Raw genomic sequence first — 20731 nt, 5'->3', positions numbered from 1 at the left:
AGTTTAGAGAAGAGAGATATACATAAGTATAAGTATTTAAGTAGAAGAGATGGCCAGGGAGCGTTATTGTATTACTTGTTAATTGATAGGCCCGCGAAAGAGAGACTTTTGGATGTTAATATGCTGAGAGAGGCAACTGGAGGGATGTCTGACCATTATCTTGTGAAGGCGAAGGTGAAGATTTGTAGAGGTTTTCTGAAAAGGAGAGAGAATGTTGGGGTTGAGAGAGTGGTGATAGTAAGTGAGCTTGGAAAGGAGACTTGTGTGAGGTAGAGGAGATTGTGTGCAGAATGGAAAAAGGTGAGAACAAATGACATCAGATGAGTCGGGGAAGAATGGGATATATTTAGGGAAGCAGTGATGGCTTGCACTAAAGATGCTTGTGGCATGAGAAAGGTGGGAGGTGTACAGTTTAGGAAGGGTAGTGAACGGGGGGATGAGGAAGTAAGATTGTTCGTGAAAGAGAAGAGAGAGGCGTTAGGACGATTCTTGCAGGGAAGTAGTGTGAATGACTGGGAGATGTATAAAAGTAAAAGGCAAGAGGTCAAGAGAAAGGTGCAAGAGGTGAAAAAGAGTGCAAATGAGAGTTGAGGTGAAGGAGTATCACTAAATTTTAGGGAGAATAAGAATGTGCTTTGGAAGGAGCTAAATAAAGTGCGTAAGACAAGAGAAAAAATGGGAAAATCGGTGTATGGGGCTAATGGGGAGGTAATAACAAGTAGTAATGAAGTGAGGAGATGGAGTGAGTATTTTGAAGGTTATTTAAATGTGTTTGATGAAAGAGTGGCAGATATAGGGTGTTTTGGTCGAAGTGGTGTGCAGAGTGAGACAGTCAGGGAGAATGGTTTGGTGAACAGAGAAGAGGTAGTGAAAGCATTGCGCAAGATGAAAGCCGGCAAAGCGGTGGGTTTGGATGGTACTGCAGTGGAATCTATCTAAAAAGGGGGTAACTGTGTTGTTGACTGGTTGGTAAGGATATTCAATGTATGTATGGTTCATGGTGAAGTGCCTGAGGATTAGCAGAATGCATGCATAGTACTACTGTGCAAAGGCAAATGGGACAAAGATGAGTGTTCAGATTACAGATGTATACGTTTGTTGAGTATTCCTAGGAGGGTAAAGGCATGTATAGAGCATCAGATTGGGGAAGAGCAGTGTGGCTTCAGAAGAGGTAGAGGATATGTGGATCAGGTGTTTGCTTTGAAGAATCTATGTGAGAAATACTTAGAAAAACAGATGGATTTGTATGTAGCATTTATGGATCTGGAGAGGGCATATGACAGAGTTGATGAGATGCTTTGTGGAAGGTATTAAGAGTATATGGTGTGGGATGTAAGTTGATAGAAGCAGTGAAAAGTTTTCATCAAGAATGTAAGGCATGTATACGAGTAGGAAGGGAGGAAAGTGATTGGTTCCCAGTAAATGTCGGTTTGCAGCAGGGGTGCGTGATGTCTCCATGGTTGTTTAATTTGTTTATGGATGGGGCGGTTAGGGAGGTGAATGCAGGAGTTATGGAGAGAGGGGCAAGTATGCAGTGTGTTGTGTATGAGAGGGCTTGGGAAGTGAGTCAGTTGTTGTTCACTGATGAAACAGCGCTGGTGGCTGATTCGGGTGAGAAATTGCAGAAGTTGGTGACTGAGTTTGGTAAAGTGTGTGAAAGAAGAAAAATGAGTAAATGTGAATAAGAGCAAGAATATTAGGTTCAGTACAGTTAAGGGACAAGTTGATTGGGAGGTAAGTGTGAATGAAATGATACTGGAGGAAGTGAAGTGTTTTAGATATCTGGGAGTGGATTTAGCAGCGGAAAGAACCATGGAAGCGGAAGTGAGTCACAGAGTGGGGAGGGGGAGAAGGTTTTGGGAGCGTTGAAAAATATGTGGAAGGCGAGAACGTTATCTCGGAGAGGTAAAATGGGTAAGTTTGAAGGAATAGTGGTTCCAACAATGTTATATGGTTGCGAGGCGTGGGTTATGGATAGAGTTGTGCGCAGGAGGATGGATGTGCTGGAAATGAGATGTTTGAGGACAATGTGTGGTGTGAGGTGGTTTGATCGAGTAAGTAACGTAAGGGTAAGAGAGATGTGTGGAAATAAAAAGAGCGTGGTTGAGAGAGCAGAAGAGGGTGTTTTGAAATGGTTTCGGCACATGGAGAGAATGAGTGAGGAAAGATTGACCAAGAGGATATATGTGTCAGAGGTGGAGGGAACGAGGAGAAGAGGGAGACCAAATTGAAGGTGGAAAGATGGAGTGAAAAAGATTTTGTGTGATCGGGGCCTGAACATGCAGGAGGGTGAAAGGAGGGCAAGGAATAGAGTGAATTGGATCGATGTGGTATACCGGGGTTGACGTGCTGTTAGTGGATTGAATCAGGGCATGTGAAGCGTCTGGGGTAAACCATGGAAAGCTGTGTAGGTATGTATATTTGCGTGTGTGGACGTATGTATATACATGTGTATGGGGGTTGGTTCGGCCATTTCTTTCGTCTGTTTCCTTACGCTACCTCGCAAACGCGGGAGACAGCGACAAAGCAAAATATATATATACATATATATATATATATATATATATATATATATATATTTATCATTTATTTATTTTGCTTTGTCGCTGTCTCCCGCGTTAGCGAGGTAGCGCAAGGAAACAGCCGAAAGAATGGCCCAACCCGCCCACATACACATGTATATACATACACGTCCACACACGCAAATATACATAGCTATACATCTCAATGTACACATATATATACACACCCAGACATATACATATATACACATGTACATAATTCATACTGTCTGCCTTTATTTGTTGCCATCGCCACCCCGCCACACATGGAATAACAACCCCTCCCCCCTCAGGTGTGTGAGGTAGCGCTAGGAAAAGACACCAAAGGCCCCATTCGTTCACACTCAGTCTCTAACTGTCATGTAATAATGCACCGAAACCACAGCTCCCTTTCCACACCCAGGCCCCACACAACTTTCCATGGTTTACCCCAGACGCTTCACATGCCCTGGTTCAATCCATTGACAGCGCGTCGACCCCGGTATACCACATCGTTCCAATTCACTCTATTCCTTGCACGCCTTTCAACCTCCTGCATGTTCAGGCCCCGATCACTCAAGATTTTTTCACTCCATCTTTCCATCTAAAATTTGGTCTCCCACTTCTCCTCGTTCCCTCCACCTCTGACACATATATCCTCTTTGTCAATCTTTCGTCACTCATTCTCTCCATGTGACCAAACCATTTCAAAACACCCTCTTCTGCTCTCTCAACCACACTCTTTTTATTTCCACACATCTCTCTTACCCTTACGTTACTTTCTCGATCAAACCACCTCACACCACATATTGTACTCAAACATCTCATTTCCAGCACATCCACCCTCCTGCGCACAACTCTATCCATAGCCCACGCCTCGCAACCATACAACATTGTTGGAACCACTATTCCTTCAAACATACCCATTTTTGCTTTCCGAGATAATGTTCTCGACTTCCAAACATTCTTCAATGCTCCCAGAATTTTCGTCCCCTCCCCCACCCTATTATTCACTTCCGCTTCCATGGTTCCATCCGCTGACAGATCCACTCCCAGATATCTAAAACACTTTACTTCCTCCAGTTTTTCTCCATTCAAACTTACCTCCCAATTGACTTGACCCTCAACCCTACTGTACCTAATAACCTTGCTCTTATTCACATTTACTCTTAACTTTCTTCTTTCACACACTTTACCAAACTCAGTCACCAGCTTCTGCAGTTTCTTACATGAATCAGCCACCAGCGCTGTATCATCAGCGAACAACAACTGACTCACTTCCCAAGCTCTCTCATCTACAACAGACTTCATACTTGCCCCTCTTTCCAAAACTCTTGCATTCACCTCCCTAACAACCCCATCCATAAACAAATTAAACAACCATGGAGACATCACACACCCCTGCCGCAAACCTACATTCACTGAGAACCAATCACTTTCCTCTCTTCCTACACGTACACATGCCTTACATCATCGGTAAAAACTTTTCACTGCTTCTAACAACTTGCCTCCCACACCATATATTCTTAAAACCTTCCACAGAGCATCTCTATCAACTCTGTCATATGCCTTCTCCAGATCCATAAATGCTACATACAAATCCATTTGTTTTTTCAAGTATTTCTCACATACATTCTTCAAAGCAAACACCTGATCCACACATCCTCTACCACTTCTGAAACCACACTGCTCTTCCCCAATCTGATGCTCTGTACATGCCTTCACCCTCTCAGTCAATACCCTCCCATATAATTTACCAGGAATACTCAACAAACTTATACCTCTGTGATTTGAGCACTCACTCTTATCCCCTTTGCCTTTGTACAATGGCACTATGCAAGCCTTCCGCCAATCCTCACGCACCTCACCATGAATCATACATACATTAAATAACCTTACCAACCAGTCAACAATACAGTCACCCCCTTTTTTAATAAATTCCACTGCAATACCATCCAAACCTGCTGCCTTGCCGGCTTTCATCTTCCGTAAAGATTTTACTACCTCTTCTCTATTTATATATATATATATATATATATATATATATATATATATATATATATATATATATATATATATATACACATACATTTATACACATGTATATATTCACACTTGCTGCCTTCATCCATTCCCGTCGCTACCCCGCCAGACAGGAAATAGCCCTTCCCCCCCTTCCCTTTAGCGAGGTACTACCAGGAAGACAAAAAGGCCAAATTTGCTCCTACTCAGTCTTTAGCTGTCATGTATAGTGCATCGAAACCACAGCTCCCTTTCCACATCTAGGCCCAACAAATCTTTCCATGGTTTTCTCCCAGACGCTTCACATGCCCTGGTTCAGTCCACTGACAGCACGTCGACCCCGGTATACCACATCGTTCCAATTCACTATATTACTTGCACGCCTCTCACCCTCCCGTATGTTTAGGCCCCGATAGCTCAAAATCTTTTTCACTCTTTCCTTCCACCTCCAATTTGGTCTCCCACTTCTCCTTGTTCCCTTCATCTCTGACATATCTATCTTCTTTGTCAATCTTTCCTCACTCATTCTCTCCATGTGACCAAACCGTTTTAACTCACCCTCTTCTGCTCTCTCAATCACACTCTTTTTATTACCACACATCTCTTACCCTTTCATAACTTACTCAATCAAACCACCTCACACCACATATTGTCTTCAAACATTTCATTTCCATCACATCCACCATCCTCTGTACAACTCTATTATATCACATGCCTCGTGACCATATAACACGTTGGAACCACAATTCCTTCAAACATTCCAATTTTGCTCTCCGAGATAACGTTTTCTCCTTCCACACATTCTTCAACGTTCCTAGAACTTTCGTCCCCTCCCCCACCCTGTTACTCACTTCCGATTCCATGGTTCCATCCGCTGCTAAGTCCACTTCCAGATGTCTAAAACACTTCACTTCCTCCAGTTTTATTCCATTCAAACTTACCTCCCAATTAATGTTCCTCAACACTATCTATCTATCTATCTATCTATCTATCTATTATCTATATATATATATATATATATATATATATATATATATGTATGTGAGAAATACTTAGAAAAGCAAATGGATTTGTATGTAGCATTTATGGATCTGGAGAAGGCATATGATAGAGTTGATAGAGATGCTCTGTGGAAGGTATTAAGAATATATGGTGTGGGAGGCAAGTTGTTAGAAGCAGTGAAAAGTTTTTATCGAGGATGTAAGGCATGTGTACGTGTAGGAAGAGAGGAAAGTGATTGGTTCTCAGTGAATGTAGGTTTGCGGCAGGGGTGTGTGATGTCTCCATGGTTGTTTAATTTGTTTATGGATGGGGTTGTTAGGAGGTAAATGCAAGAGTCCTGGAAAGAGGGGCAAGTATGAAGTCTGTTGGGGATGAGAGAGCTTGGGAAGTGAGTCAGTTGTTGTTCGCTGATGATACAGCGCTGGTGGCTGATTCATGTGAGAAACTGCAGAAGCTGGTGACTGAGTTTGGTAAAGTGTGTGGAAGAAGAAAGTTAAGAGTAAATGTGAATAAGAGCAAGGTTATTAGGTACAGTAGGGTTGAGGGTCAAGTCAATTGGGAGGTGAGTTTGAATGGAGAAAAACTGGAGGAAGTGAAGTGTTTTAGATATCTGGGAGTGGATCTGTCAGCGGATGGAACCATGGAAGCGGAAGTGGATATTAGGGTGGGGGAGGGGGCGAAAATTTTGGGAGCCTTGAAAAATGTGTGGAAGTCGAGAACATTATCTCGGAAAGCAAAAATGGGTATGTTTGAAGGAATAGTGGTTCCAACAATGTTGTATGGTTGCGAGGCGTGGGCTATGGATAGAGTTGTGCGCAGGAGGATGGATGTGCTGGAAATGAGATGTTTGAGGACAATGTGTGGTGTGAGGTGGTTTGATCGAGTAAGTAACGTAAGGGTAAGAGAGATGTGTGGAAATAAAAAGAGCGTGGTTGAGAGAGCAGAAGAGGGTGTTTTGAAATGGTTTGGGCACATGGAGAGAATGAGTGAGGAAAGATTGACCAAGAGGATATATGTGTCGGAGGTGGAGGGAACGAGGAGAAGAGGGAGACCAAATTGGAGGTGGAAAGATGGAGTGAAAAAGATTTTGTGTGATCGGGGCCTGAACATGCAGGAGGGTGAAAGAAGGGCAAGGAATAGAGTGAATTGGAGCGATGTGGTATACAGGGGTTGACGTGCTGTCAGTGGATTGAATCAAGGCATGTGAAGCGTCTGGGGTAAACCATGGAAAGCTGTGTAGGTATGTATATTTGCGTGTGTGGACGTGTGTATGTACGTGTGTATGGGGGTTGGGCCATTTCTTTCGTCTGTTTCCTCGCGCTACCTCGCAAACGCGGGAGACAGCGACAAATTATAAAAAAAAAAAAAAAAAAAAAAATATATATATATATATATATATATATACATATATATTCTTTCTTTCATTCAAACTATTCGCCATTTCCCGCGTTAGCAAGGTGCCGTTAAGAACAGAGGACTGGGCCTCCGAGGATATATCCTCACCTGGCCCCCTTCTCTGTTCCTTCTTTTGGAAAAAAAAAAAAAAATTATATATATATATATATATATATATATATATATATATATATATATATATATATATATATATATATATATATGGGTAAAACTGAAAGTGGATGGAGACAAATGGATAATTATTGGTGCCTATGCACTTGGTCATGAGAAGAAAGATCATGGGAGGCAAGTGTTTTGGGAGCAGCTGAGTGAGTGTGTTAGCAGCTGTGATGCACGATACCGGGTTATAGTGATGGGTGACTTGAATGCGAAGAGGAGTAATGTGGCAGTCGAGGGTATAATTGGTGTACATGGGGTGTTCAGTATTGTAAATGGATATGGTGAAGAGCTTGTAGATTTGTGTGCTGAAAAAGGACTGGCGATTGGGGATACCTAGTTTAGAGAAGAGAGATATACATAAGTATAAGTATTTAAGTAGAAGAGATGGCCAGGGAGCGTTATTGTATTACTTGTTAATTGATAGGCCCGCGAAAGAGAGACTTTTGGATGTTAATATGCTGAGAGAGGCAACTGGAGGGATGTCTGACCATTATCTTGTGAAGGCGAAGGTGAAGATTTGTAGAGGTTTTCTGAAAAGGAGAGAGAATGTTGGGGTTGAGAGAGTGGTGATAGTAAGTGAGCTTGGAAAGGAGACTTGTGTGAGGTAGAGGAGATTGTGTGCAGAATGGAAAAAGGTGAGAACAAATGACATCAGATGAGTCGGGGAAGAATGGGATATATTTAGGGAAGCAGTGATGGCTTGCACTAAAGATGCTTGTGGCATGAGAAAGGTGGGAGGTGTACAGTTTAGGAAGGGTAGTGAACGGGGGGATGAGGAAGTAAGATTGTTCGTGAAAGAGAAGAGAGAGGCGTTAGGACGATTCTTGCAGGGAAGTAGTGTGAATGACTGGGAGATGTATAAAAGTAAAAGGCAAGAGGTCAAGAGAAAGGTGCAAGAGGTGAAAAAGAGTGCAAATGAGAGTTGAGGTGAAGGAGTATCACTAAATTTTAGGGAGAATAAGAATGTGCTTTGGAAGGAGCTAAATAAAGTGCGTAAGACAAGAGAAAAAATGGGAAAATCGGTGTATGGGGCTAATGGGGAGGTAATAACAAGTAGTAATGAAGTGAGGAGATGGAGTGAGTATTTTGAAGGTTATTTAAATGTGTTTGATGAAAGAGTGGCAGATATAGGGTGTTTTGGTCGAAGTGGTGTGCAGAGTGAGACAGTCAGGGAGAATGGTTTGGTGAACAGAGAAGAGGTAGTGAAAGCATTGCGCAAGATGAAAGCCGGCAAAGCGGTGGGTTTGGATGGTACTGCAGTGGAATCTATCTAAAAAGGGGGTAACTGTGTTGTTGACTGGTTGGTAAGGATATTCAATGTATGTATGGTTCATGGTGAAGTGCCTGAGGATTAGCAGAATGCATGCATAGTACTACTGTGCAAAGGCAAATGGGACAAAGATGAGTGTTCAGATTACAGATGTATACGTTTGTTGAGTATTCCTAGGAGGGTAAAGGCATGTATAGAGCATCAGATTGGGGAAGAGCAGTGTGGCTTCAGAAGAGGTAGAGGATATGTGGATCAGGTGTTTGCTTTGAAGAATCTATGTGAGAAATACTTAGAAAAACAGATGGATTTGTATGTAGCATTTATGGATCTGGAGAGGGCATATGACAGAGTTGATGAGATGCTTTGTGGAAGGTATTAAGAGTATATGGTGTGGGATGTAAGTTGATAGAAGCAGTGAAAAGTTTTCATCAAGAATGTAAGGCATGTATACGAGTAGGAAGGGAGGAAAGTGATTGGTTCCCAGTAAATGTCGGTTTGCAGCAGGGGTGCGTGATGTCTCCATGGTTGTTTAATTTGTTTATGGATGGGGCGGTTAGGGAGGTGAATGCAGGAGTTATGGAGAGAGGGGCAAGTATGCAGTGTGTTGTGTATGAGAGGGCTTGGGAAGTGAGTCAGTTGTTGTTCACTGATGAAACAGCGCTGGTGGCTGATTCGGGTGAGAAATTGCAGAAGTTGGTGACTGAGTTTGGTAAAGTGTGTGAAAGAAGAAAAATGAGTAAATGTGAATAAGAGCAAGAATATTAGGTTCAGTACAGTTAAGGGACAAGTTGATTGGGAGGTAAGTGTGAATGAAATGATACTGGAGGAAGTGAAGTGTTTTAGATATCTGGGAGTGGATTTAGCAGCGGAAAGAACCATGGAAGCGGAAGTGAGTCACAGAGTGGGGAGGGGGAGAAGGTTTTGGGAGCGTTGAAAAATATGTGGAAGGCGAGAACGTTATCTCGGAGAGGTAAAATGGGTAAGTTTGAAGGAATAGTGGTTCCAACAATGTTATATGGTTGCGAGGCATGGGGTATAGATAGGGTTGTGCGGACGAGGGTGGATGTAATGGAAATGAAATGTTTGAGGACAATATGTGGTGTAAGGTGGTTTGATCGAGTAAGTGATGAAAGGGTAAGAGAGATGTGAGGTAATAAAAAGAGTGTGGTTGAGAGAGCAGAAGAGGGTGTATTGAAATGGTTTGGTTACATGGAGAGAATGAGTGAGGAAAGATTGACAAAGAGGATATATGTGTCAGAGGTGGAGGGAACGCGGATGAGTGGGAGACCAGATTAGAGGTGGAAGGATGGAGTGAAAAAGATTTTGAGCGATCAGGGCCTGAACATAGAGGAGGATGAAAGGCGTGCAAAAAATAGAGTCAACTGGAACGATGTGGTATACAGGGGTCGACGTGCTGTCAGTGGATTGAACCAGGTAATATGAAGCGTCTGGGGTACACCATGGAAAGGTTTGTGAGGCCTGGATGTGGAAAGGGAGCTTTGGTTTCGGTGCATTACACATGACAGATATAAACTGAGTGTGAACGAATGTGGCCTTGTTGTCTTTTCCTTGCGCTACTTCGCGATCGCGCGGGGGGAGAGGGGGGGCTGTTTCACGGGTGGCGGGGTGGCAACGGAAATGGATGAAGGCAGCAACTATGAATATGTACATGTGTATATATGTATATGTCTGTGTATGTATATATACGGTGAAATGTATAGGTATGTATATGTGCGTGTGAGGGTGGTTATATATATATGCATGTGTATGTGGGTGGGTTGGGCCATTCTTTCGTCTGTTTCCTTACGCTACCTCGCAAACGCGGGAGACAGCGACTAAATATAATAAAATGAATAAATAAAATAGATATATATATTCCTATGAGTCCACGGGGAAATGAAACACGATAAGTTCCCAAATGCACTTTCGTGAAATAATCGCATCATCAGGGGAGATACAAGAAAGAAATATAGCAGTCAGTTGATATACAACGAAGAGACGTAGCTAGGACGCCATTTGGTAAACAAGTGAACGTCCGAATGGAGGTTGGGTGCGTCCAAGATTGACAACGAGCGTATCATGAACTTATTATGTGAACCAGAAAGGGAATTGTTTACAAAGTTTATCACCAATGATGCTATCCAATTTGTATAGATCTTAACTAGCATCAAGGTTATAATTCTTTGTGTACTTGAAAATAGAAGATTCAATGATATTTGTCGTGGTACTGGAGTGAGAATTAATAACTGTGATGGCATTACTCTAGTTAATACAGTGGTCATAGTTTTTAACGTGATTAAACAAGGCATTTGATTCTTGTCCAGTTCTTATACTATATCCATGTTGCTTAAGTCTAACAGAAAGATCCTCACCAGTCTGACCAACATAAAATTAAACACAATTTCCACATGGCACTTTATAGATGAATCCAGCAGAACATTCTGGTGAGTTCCTGATTAAGATATTCTTTATAGTATTATTGTTGCTGACGGCAACATTTACATTAAAGGATTTAAGCAACATGGGAAGAAAGTAAAATCATTATCAAAAGGGAGAACTTTAATGTTCTTGGTGTCAAGGGGAGGTTTGGGTTCAACTCCATAAAATGATTTCTTTGCCAACTTAAGGGATTAATCAATGAAAGATCTAGGGTACTTTAACTTGGATCCAATAGAATATATCTCAACTTCATCATCAAATAAACTATGGACTGCAAATACGTAATGCCCTAAGGAACATAGACTGGAATTATTATAATTTAACTCTGTCATGGTGAGCTGAGTGATAATGGATGTATGAGCATGCATTGGTAGGTTTTCTGTATATGCTAAACTTAAACTTGTTTCCATCCCAATGAATCACGGAATCTAAAAATGGTAACATACCATTGATTTCATTTTCTACAGTAAATTTGATGGAATGTACTAAATTGTTAAGGAAGGGGAGAAATATTTGTAAATTTTCATTCGTTGTCCAAACACAAAGAACATCATCTACATACCTAAACCAAATTGCATTAGAAGGTAAGATATCCTACAGTAATTTTGTTTCAAAGAATTCTATATAAAGATTACTTGATACAGGTGAAAGAGGGTTACCCATTGCCTGTACCAAATTTTTTAACATATCTTTCTAAAATGAATGATCTTTTAAGTAATGACACAACATCTTTTAAACACAGCATGAATCCCCTAGAAGCAGTTATTCTCATTTCAATAAAGAAATGAAGTTGTTGTTGAACAGTAACATTTCTCTTATCAAAAGTTTGTCATCTTTGTCCCCTTCATTGCCATATATGTATGGACCTAACAAAACACATAAACAAAATTTTCCAGCAAGACCTATAGTCAGTTCAGTAGGCTCCATCACATATGAATTGTCAAAATGGTTAGTTTCTTTATTAAGTCCTTTAGTGGGTAAGATATCAAATTCTAATATCATGATAATATAATAATAATATAATAAGGTTGCGAAGCATGGACTACACATAGGGTTGTGCGGAGGGAGGTGGATGTGTTGGACATGAAATGTCTGAGGACAATATGTGGTGTGAGGTGGTCTGATCGAGTAAGTACTGAAAGGGTAAGGGAAATTGTGGAAAAAAAAGAATATGGTTAAGAGAGCTAAGTAGGGTGCGCTTCAATGGTTTGGACATACGGAGAGAATGTGTGAGGAAGGTTTGACAAAAGGATGTATGTGTCACAAGTAGAGAGAATAAGGAGAACAGAGAGACTAAATTGGAGATGGAAGAATGAAGCGAAAATGATCTTGAGGGATCGGGGCCCGAAAACGTAGAAGAGTGAAAGGTGTGCAAGGGATAGAATGAATTGGAACGCTGTGGCATAATGTGGTCGACCTGCTGTCAATGGACTGAACCAGGGCATGTGAAATGTCTGGGGTAAACCACGGTAAGTTATGTGGCGCCTAATTGTGGATAGGGTGTTTTGGTGCATTACACATAGGGGAGAAAGAATACTTCCCGCGTATTCCCCGAGTGTCGTAGAAGACGACTAAAGGGGGCTGGAATCCCCCCCCCCCCATCCTTGTATTCAAATTTCTAAAATGGGAAACAGAAGGACTCAAGCAAGGAGTGCTCATCCTTCTCGAAGGCTCAAATTGAGGTGTCTAAATGTGTGTGGATGTAACCAAAATGAGAAAAACGGAGATATAGGTAGTATGTTTGAGGAAAGGAACCTGGATGTTTTGGCCTCTGAGTGAAACGGAGCTCAAGGGTAAAGGGGAAGAGTGGTTTGGGAATGTCTTGAGAGTAAAGTCAGGGGTTGGTGAAAGGGCAAGAGCAAAGGAAGGAGTAGCACTACCCTGAAGCAGGAGTTTTGGGAGTATGTGATAGGGTGTGAGAAAGTAAATTCTAGATTGATGTGGAGAGAGATGGGTGATTATTGGTGCCTATGCACCTGGTCATGAGAAGAAAGATAATGAGAGGCAAGTGTTTTGGGAGAAGCTGAGTGAGTGTGTTAGCAGCTTTGATGCATGGGACCGGGTTATAGTAAAGGGTGATTTGAATGCAAAGGTGAGTAATGTGGCATTTGAGGGTATAATTGGTGTACATTGGGTGTTCAGTATTGTAAATGGAAATGGTGAAGAGCTTGTGGATTTGTGTGCTGAAAAAGGATTGGTGATTGGGGGTACCTGGTTAAAAAGAGAGATATACATAAGTATACATATGTGAGTAGGAGAGATGGCCAAAGGGCGTTATTGGATTACGTGTCAATTCATAGGCGTGTAGAGGAGAGACTTTTGGATGCAAATCTTCTGAGAGGGGCAGCTGGAGGGATGTCTGATCACTACCTTGTGGAGGTAAAGGTGAAGAATTGTAGAGGATTTCACAGAAGCGAGAATTTTGGGGAGAAGAGAGTAGTGACAGTAAGGGAGCTTGGAAAGGAGACTTGTGTGAGGAAGGTACCAGGAGAGATGAAGTGTAGAATGGCAAAAGGTGAGAGCAAATGACGTGAGGGGAGTGGGGGAGAAATGGGATGTATTTAGGAAAGCAGTGATAGCTAGCGTAAAAGATGCATGTGGCATGAGAAAGGTAGGAGGTGGGCAGATTAGAAAGGGTAGTGAGTGGTGGGATGAAGAAGTAAGATTGTTAGTCAAAGAGAAGAAACAGGCGTTTAGACGATTTTTTGCTGGGAAGTAGTGCAAATGACTGGGAGATGTATAAAAGAAAGCGGCAGGGAGGTCAAGAAAAAGGTGCAAGAAGTGAAAAAGAGGGCAAATGAGGGTTGGGGTGAGAGAGTATCATTAGATTTTAGGGAAGATAAAAAGATGTTTTGGAAGGAGGTAAATAACGAGGGTAAGACAAGAGAACAAATTTGAACATCGGTGAAGGGGTCAAATGAGGAGGTAATAACAAGTAGTGATGAAGTGAGTAGGGGATGGAGTCAGCATTTTCAAGGTTTGTTGAATGTGTTTGATGATAGAGTGGCAGATATAGGGTATTTTGGTCGAGGCGGTGTGCGAAGTGAGAGGGTCAGGGAGAATGGTTTGCTAAACAGAGAAGAGGTAGTGAAAGCTTTACAGAAGATGAAAGCCGGCAAGACGGCGGATTTCGATGGTATTGCAGTGGAATTTATTAAAAAAGGGTGGTGACTGTGTTATTGACTTGTTGGTAAGGATATTCAATGTATCAATGCATCATTTTGAAGTGCCTGAGGCTTGGCGAATGCATGCATAGTGCCATTGTACAAATGCAACGGGGATAAAGGTGTGTGTTCAAATTACAGAGATATAAGTTTGTTGAGGATTCCTGGGAAATTATATGGGAGGAAGTTGATTGAGAGCGTAATGGCATGTACAGAGCATCAGACTGGGGAAGAGCAATGTGGTTTCAGAAGTGGTAGAGGATGTGTGGATCAGGTGTTTGCTTTGAAGAATGTATGTGAGAAATACTTAGAAAAACAGATGGATTTGTATGCAGCATTTATGGATCTGGAGAAGGCATAAGATAGGGTTGATAGAGATGCTTTGTGGAGGGTTTTAAGAGTATATGGTGTCGGAGGTAAGTTGCTAGAAGCAGTGAAAAGTTTTTACCAAGGATGTAAGGCATGTGTACGAGTAAGAAGAGAGGAAATTGATTGGTTCCCAGTGAATGTCGGTTTGCGGCCGGGGTTCGTGGTGTCTCCATGGTTGTTTAATTTGTTTATGGATGGGAGTGGCTACGGAAATGAATGCAAGAGTTTTGGAGAGAAGGGCAAATATGCAGGCTGTTGTGGATGAGAGGGCTAGGGAAGTGAGTCAGTTGTTGTTCGCTGATGATACATCGCTGGTGGCTGATTCGGGTGAGAAGCTGCCGAGATTGGTGACTGAGTTTGGTAAAGTGTATGAAAGGAGAAAGTTAAGAGTGAATGTGAATAATGTGAATAAGATCAAGGTTCAGTAGGGTTGAGGCCAAGTTAATTGGGAGCTAAGTTTGAACTGGAGGAAGTGAAGTGTTTTAGATATCTGGGAGTGGACTTAGCAGCGGATGGAACCATGGAAGCGGAAGTGTGTCATAGGGTGGGGGAGGTAGCGAAGGTTCTGGGAGCGTTGGAAAATGTGTGGAAGGCTTGAACGTCATCTTGGAGAACAAAGATGGGCATGTTTGAAGGAATGGTGGTTCGAGCAATATTACATGGTTGCAAGGCATGGGCTATAGATAGGGTTGTGCGGACGAGGGTGGATGTGTTGGAAATGAAATGTTTGAGGACAGTATGTGGTGTGAAGTGGTTTGATCGAGTACGTAATGAAATGGTAAGAGAGGTGTGTGGTACTAAGAAGAGTGTGGTTGAGAGAGCAGACGAGGGTGTGTTGAAATGGTTTGGACACATGGAGAGAATGAGCGAGGAAAGACTGACAAAGAGGACATATGTGTCAGATGTGGAGGGAACACGGAGAAGCGGCAGACCAAATTGGAGGTGGAAAGATGGAATGAAAAAGATTTTGAGTGATCGGGGCCTGAACATACAGGAGGGTGAAAGGAGTACAAGGAATAGAGTGAACTGGAACGATGTGGTATACCGGATTCGACGTGCTGTTAATGGACTGAATCAGGGCATGTGAAGCGTCTGTGGGGCATGGATATGTCTGTGTAAGTATATGTATGTATACGTTGAAACGTATATGTTGGTATATAAGCGTGTATGGGCGTATAAATATATATATATATATATACATATATATATATATATATATATATATATATATATATATATATATATATATATATATATATATATCTTTCATACTATTCGCCATTTCCCGCGATAGTGAGGTAGCGTTAAGAACAGAGGACTGGGCCTTTGAGGGAATATCCTCACCTGGCCCCCTTCTCTGTTCTTTCTTTTGGAAAATTAAAAGAAAAAGGGCATCTCTAACAACTTCATTTTAACGTTTTGACGGTACTGTAGCTGTCTCTTACGTAGATAAAGGAACTCTCTTTGGTTCCCGTTTCTCCTCTAACTCAACCTTGGATGACTCTAACATTCCTTTACCCGCAATGCCCCTCTTACAAAACTTACGCCCCTTCCCGTAGTCTTCTTTTGGACTGTTCGAAGAGCGTTCTCTCTCTAGACACAAGCAAGGGTTATGGTCTTGATGGCATCCATCCCCGTGTACTGAAAGAGTGTGCCTCTGAACTAGCACCTGTGCTTGCTCGTCTGTTCTGTTTCTGTTTAAAAACCAAAACTTTTCCTTCTTGGAAGTATGCGTTGGTACACCTCATCCTTAAGAAGGATGACCGTTCCATCCCCTCTAAATATCGTCCTGTTGCTTTGACATCAACCATTTCCAAAGTCTTTGAATCCCTCCTCAACTCCCATATCCTTAAACATTTTGAATCTCACAATCTTCTCTCTGATCACCAGTATCGCTTACGTAAGGCAAGATCCACTCGTGATGTTCTTTCCTATCATACTAATGTCTGGTCATCATCCCTGAAAGATTCTGAGAAGTCCTATGTAGTTGCCCTTGACATATCCAATACTGTTGACACGGTCTAGCATCCGGGTTTCATCTCTAAGCTCAATTCTTTTGACTTCCCTCCTTCGGTTTGCTTCCTCATTCTCAGCTTCCTCTCTGGCCGATCTATCTATGTGGTTGTTAATGGATCAGCCTCCTTAGCTTTCTCTATCAACAGCGGTGTCCCTTAAGGTTCTGTCCTGTCCCCTATACTTTTTCTTCTTATTTTTATCAACGATTTCCTCTTTCTCACAAGATATTTCAGTGGGGTAGACAAAATTTGATTAAGTTTAATGCCTCCAAGACTCAGTTCCTTCCCATCTCTCGACCAAAGACTCCTCACAACTTTCCTCTCTCCTTTCATGGTTTTGTAATTCCACCTCTCGACTAAATGAACATACTTGGTATTACAGTAACATCCAATCTCTCTTGGATACCCCACATTACGGAAATAGCTATGTCTGCCTCTAACAAACTGGGTGTGCTGTTCAGATGTCGAAATTTCTTTTCTTCTGAACAGTTGCTCCGTTTATATAAAGGACTGATCCGTCCTTGTATGGAGTACTGCTCTCACATCTGGGGTGGTTCTAGCCCTGCAACCTTACTCGACAGCGTCGAGTCGTAAGCGGTCCGACTTATAAACTGTGCCAGGCTAACTTCTAAACTCGACCCACTTGCCTTACGCCGCAATGTTGGCTCACTTTCCCTCTTCTATAGGTAGTGCTTTGGTTTTTGCCCTCTGGGGCTAGCTGCTTGTGTGCCCACACCACTAGCTAAACCACACGGTACTGGGCAAGCTGCTGCATCCAATGATTACTGTGTGGCCGTTAGCATCTCACAGGTGGGTCGTTGTGATAACTGATTGTTTCCCTAAACGCCGAAGCTTTAGAACTCTCTACCCTTTCATGTCTTTCCCAACAAATATGACCTGACACATTCTGAGATAGAGGTTTTCTTTACTTTCTCCAAAGTTCGTAAATACTTTTCCATGTTTATTCTTTTTCGCTTTCATTAACCTCTTTCATTTCGTCTGTGACTGGAGGCTCCAACGTTAGAATAAAAAAAAATCGCGTGAGCGAGCCGGCGTCAAGTACAGATGACTGAGCCTTGAAGGAAAAAATCCTCGCTTGTCCCCTTGTTCTGTTCCTTCTTTTAGAAAGAATTTGAGGAGGGAAGAATTTCCAGTCCCCTGCTCCCATCCCTCGAAGTCGCTTTCTACGGACATTATTAGACTGGGTATAAACTGACAGACGTGCAAAAATGACTTCTAGATGTAGATATTTTCAAAGGGGCAGCTGGTAGGATCTGATCACTATCCTCTGCAGGTGAAGGTGAAGGTAGAGATGTTCCAAAAAGAGGAAGAAATGTAAGGGAGAAGGGAGTGGTTATAGTAAGTGAGCTTGAGAGAGATTTGTGGGAAGAAATATTAAAAGAGACAGAGTGTAGAATGGCAAAAAGTGAGAGCAAATGAAGTGAGGAGATTAGTTGAGGAATAGGAAGTATTAAAGGAATCAATGATGGCATGTGCAAGAGTTGCATGTGGAATGCGAAAGGTGGGAGGTGGGCAGATGTAAAAGGAAGTGATTGGTGGGACTATGAAGAAAAGTTGCGAATGAAAGAGAAAAGAGCAACGTTTGGGTAGTGCTTACAAGGAAGGAGTACAAATAATTGGGAGATGTATAAGAAAAAGCGGCAGGAGGGCAAAAGGAAAGTGCAGGGGTTGAAAAAGAGAGCAAATAAGAGTTGGGGTGAGAGAGTATCATTAAACTTTAAGGAGAATGAAAACATGCTTTGGAAGGAGGTACATATTGTGCCAAAGATAAGAGAACAAATATGAACATTGGTGAAGGGAGCAAAAGAGGAAGTGATAACAGGTAGTGATGGAGGTAAGAGGAGATTGGGTGAGTATTTTGTTTAATGATAGAGTGGCAGATAAAATGTGTTTTGTTCGGGGTGGGATGCGAAGCGGGATAGCCATGGAGAGTGGTTTGGTGAAGAGAGAAGAGAGGGTGGAAGCCTTGCGTTAGATGAAATCCGGCAAGGCGGCAGGACTGGATGATATTGCGGTTGAATTTATTATGAAAAGGGGTAATTGAGTTGTTGATTGGTTGGTAAGGATATTCATTGTCTGTATGGATCATGATGAAGTTCCTGAGGACTGGCGGAATGTATGTATGGTGCCACCGTATAAAGGAAATACCAGGTAAGTTGTATGGGAGGATACTGATTAAGAGGGTGAAGATATGTACAGAGCATCAGAATGGGGAGGAGCAGTATGGTTTCAGACGCGGTATAGGATGTCTGGATTAGGTGTTTGCTTTGAAGAATGCGTGTGAAAAATACAAAAACAGAGAGACTTGTGTGTGGCACTTATAGATCTAGAGAAGGCATGTGATAAGGTTGATGTGTTTTGTTCGGGGTGGTATGCGTTGTGGAAGGTCATAAGAATTTATGGTGTGGGAGGTTAGCTGCTAGAAGCGGAGAACTTTTTTTCAAGGGTGTAAGGAGTGTTCACTAGTAGGAGAGAGGAGAGTGAATGGTTTCTAATGAAGATCGGTCTGTGGCAGGGGTGTGTGATGTCCCATGGTTGCTTAATTTGTTTAAGAATGGGGCGGCGAGGGAAGTAAATGTAACAGTTTTGGAGAGAGGTGAGTAAGCAGTCTATTGGAGATGAGAAGGTGTGGGAAGCGAGTCATTTGCTGTTCGGCGATGATTCAGCACCAGTGGCTTATTCGAGTGAGAAACTGCAAAGGTAGGTGACTGACTTTTGAAAGTGTGTGAAAGGAGAAAGTTGAGAGTAAATTTGAATAAAATTAAGGTTATTAGGTTCAGCAGGGTTCAGGGACATGTTAGCAGGAATGTAAGTTTGAGTGGAGAAAAAATGGAGGAAGTGCAATGTCTTAGATATCTTGGAATGGACTTGGCAGCAAATGGAACCATGGAAGCGGAAGAGAGTCATTGGGTGGGGGAGGGGGCGATGGTTCTGGTAGCGATGAAGCATGTGTGGAAAGAGAGAACGTTATCTCGTAGGATTGAAATTGGTATGTTTGAAGGAATAGTGGTTCTAACAATATCATATGGTTACGAAGCATGCACAATAGATAGGGTTGTGTGGAGGAAGGTGGCTGTGTTGGAAATTAAATGTCTGAGGACAATATATGGTATGAGATGGTTTGATCTTGTAAGTAATGGAAGGGTACGAGCGATGTATGGAAATACATAGAGTGTGGTTGAGAGAGCAGAAGAGGGTGTATTGAAATGGTTTGGACATAAGGAGAGAATGTGTGAGGAGAGATTGACAAAGAGGATATATGTCTCAGAAGTGGAGAGAACAAGGAGAACAGGGAGACCGAAAAGGAGGTGGAAGGACGAAATGAAAAATCTTTTTAGCGATCGGGACCTTAACATGCAGGAGGATGAAAGGCGTGCACGGAATAGAACTGGAACGATGTGGCATAATGGAGTTGACGTGCCGTCAGTGGACTTAACCAGGGCATGCGAAACGTCTGGAGTAAACCAGCGAAAGTATGTGGGGCCTGGATGTGGAAAGGGAGCTGTGGTTTCGATGCATTACGCAAGACAGCTAGATAATGAGTGTGAATGACTGTGACTCTTTTTTTCTGTCTTTTCCTGGCGCTACCTCGCTGGGGGAGGGGGAGGGGGGGTAATGCTATTTCACGTGTGGCAAGGTGGCGACGTGAATCAATGAAGGCAGCAAGTATGAATATGTACATGTGTATATATGCATATGTCTATGTATGTATATCTATGTATACGTTGAAATGTGTAAGTATGTATATGTGCGTGTATAGCTGTTTAAGTATTAACATGTGCATGTGGGTGGGTTAGGACATTCCTCGTCTGTTTCCTTGCACTATCTCGCTGACGTGGGAGACGGCGATTAAGTATAACAATATATATATATATACATATATATATATATATATATATATATATATATATATATATATATATATATATATATATATATATATTCATTTTTATCTATCTATTTATTTTGCTTTGTCGCTGTCTCCCGCGTTAGCGAGGCAGCGCAAGGAAACAGACGAAAGAATGGCCCAACCCACCCACATACGCATGTATATACATACACGTCCACAAACAGAACATATACATACCTATACATCTCAGTGTATACATATATATACACACACAGACATATACATATATACACATGTACACAATTCATACTGTCTGTCTTTATTCATTCCCATCGCCACCCCGCCACACATGGAATAACAACACCCTCCCCCCTCATGTGTGCGAGGTAGCGCTAGGAAAAGACAACAATGGCCACATTCGATCACGCTCAGTCTCTAGCTGTCATGTAATAATGCACCGAAAC

This window comes from Panulirus ornatus, chromosome 4, assembly GCF_036320965.1.
Source record: "Panulirus ornatus isolate Po-2019 chromosome 4, ASM3632096v1, whole genome shotgun sequence".
Taxonomy (NCBI): domain Eukaryota; kingdom Metazoa; phylum Arthropoda; class Malacostraca; order Decapoda; family Palinuridae; genus Panulirus; species Panulirus ornatus.
Note: the sequence above shows the minus strand (reverse complement) of the source record.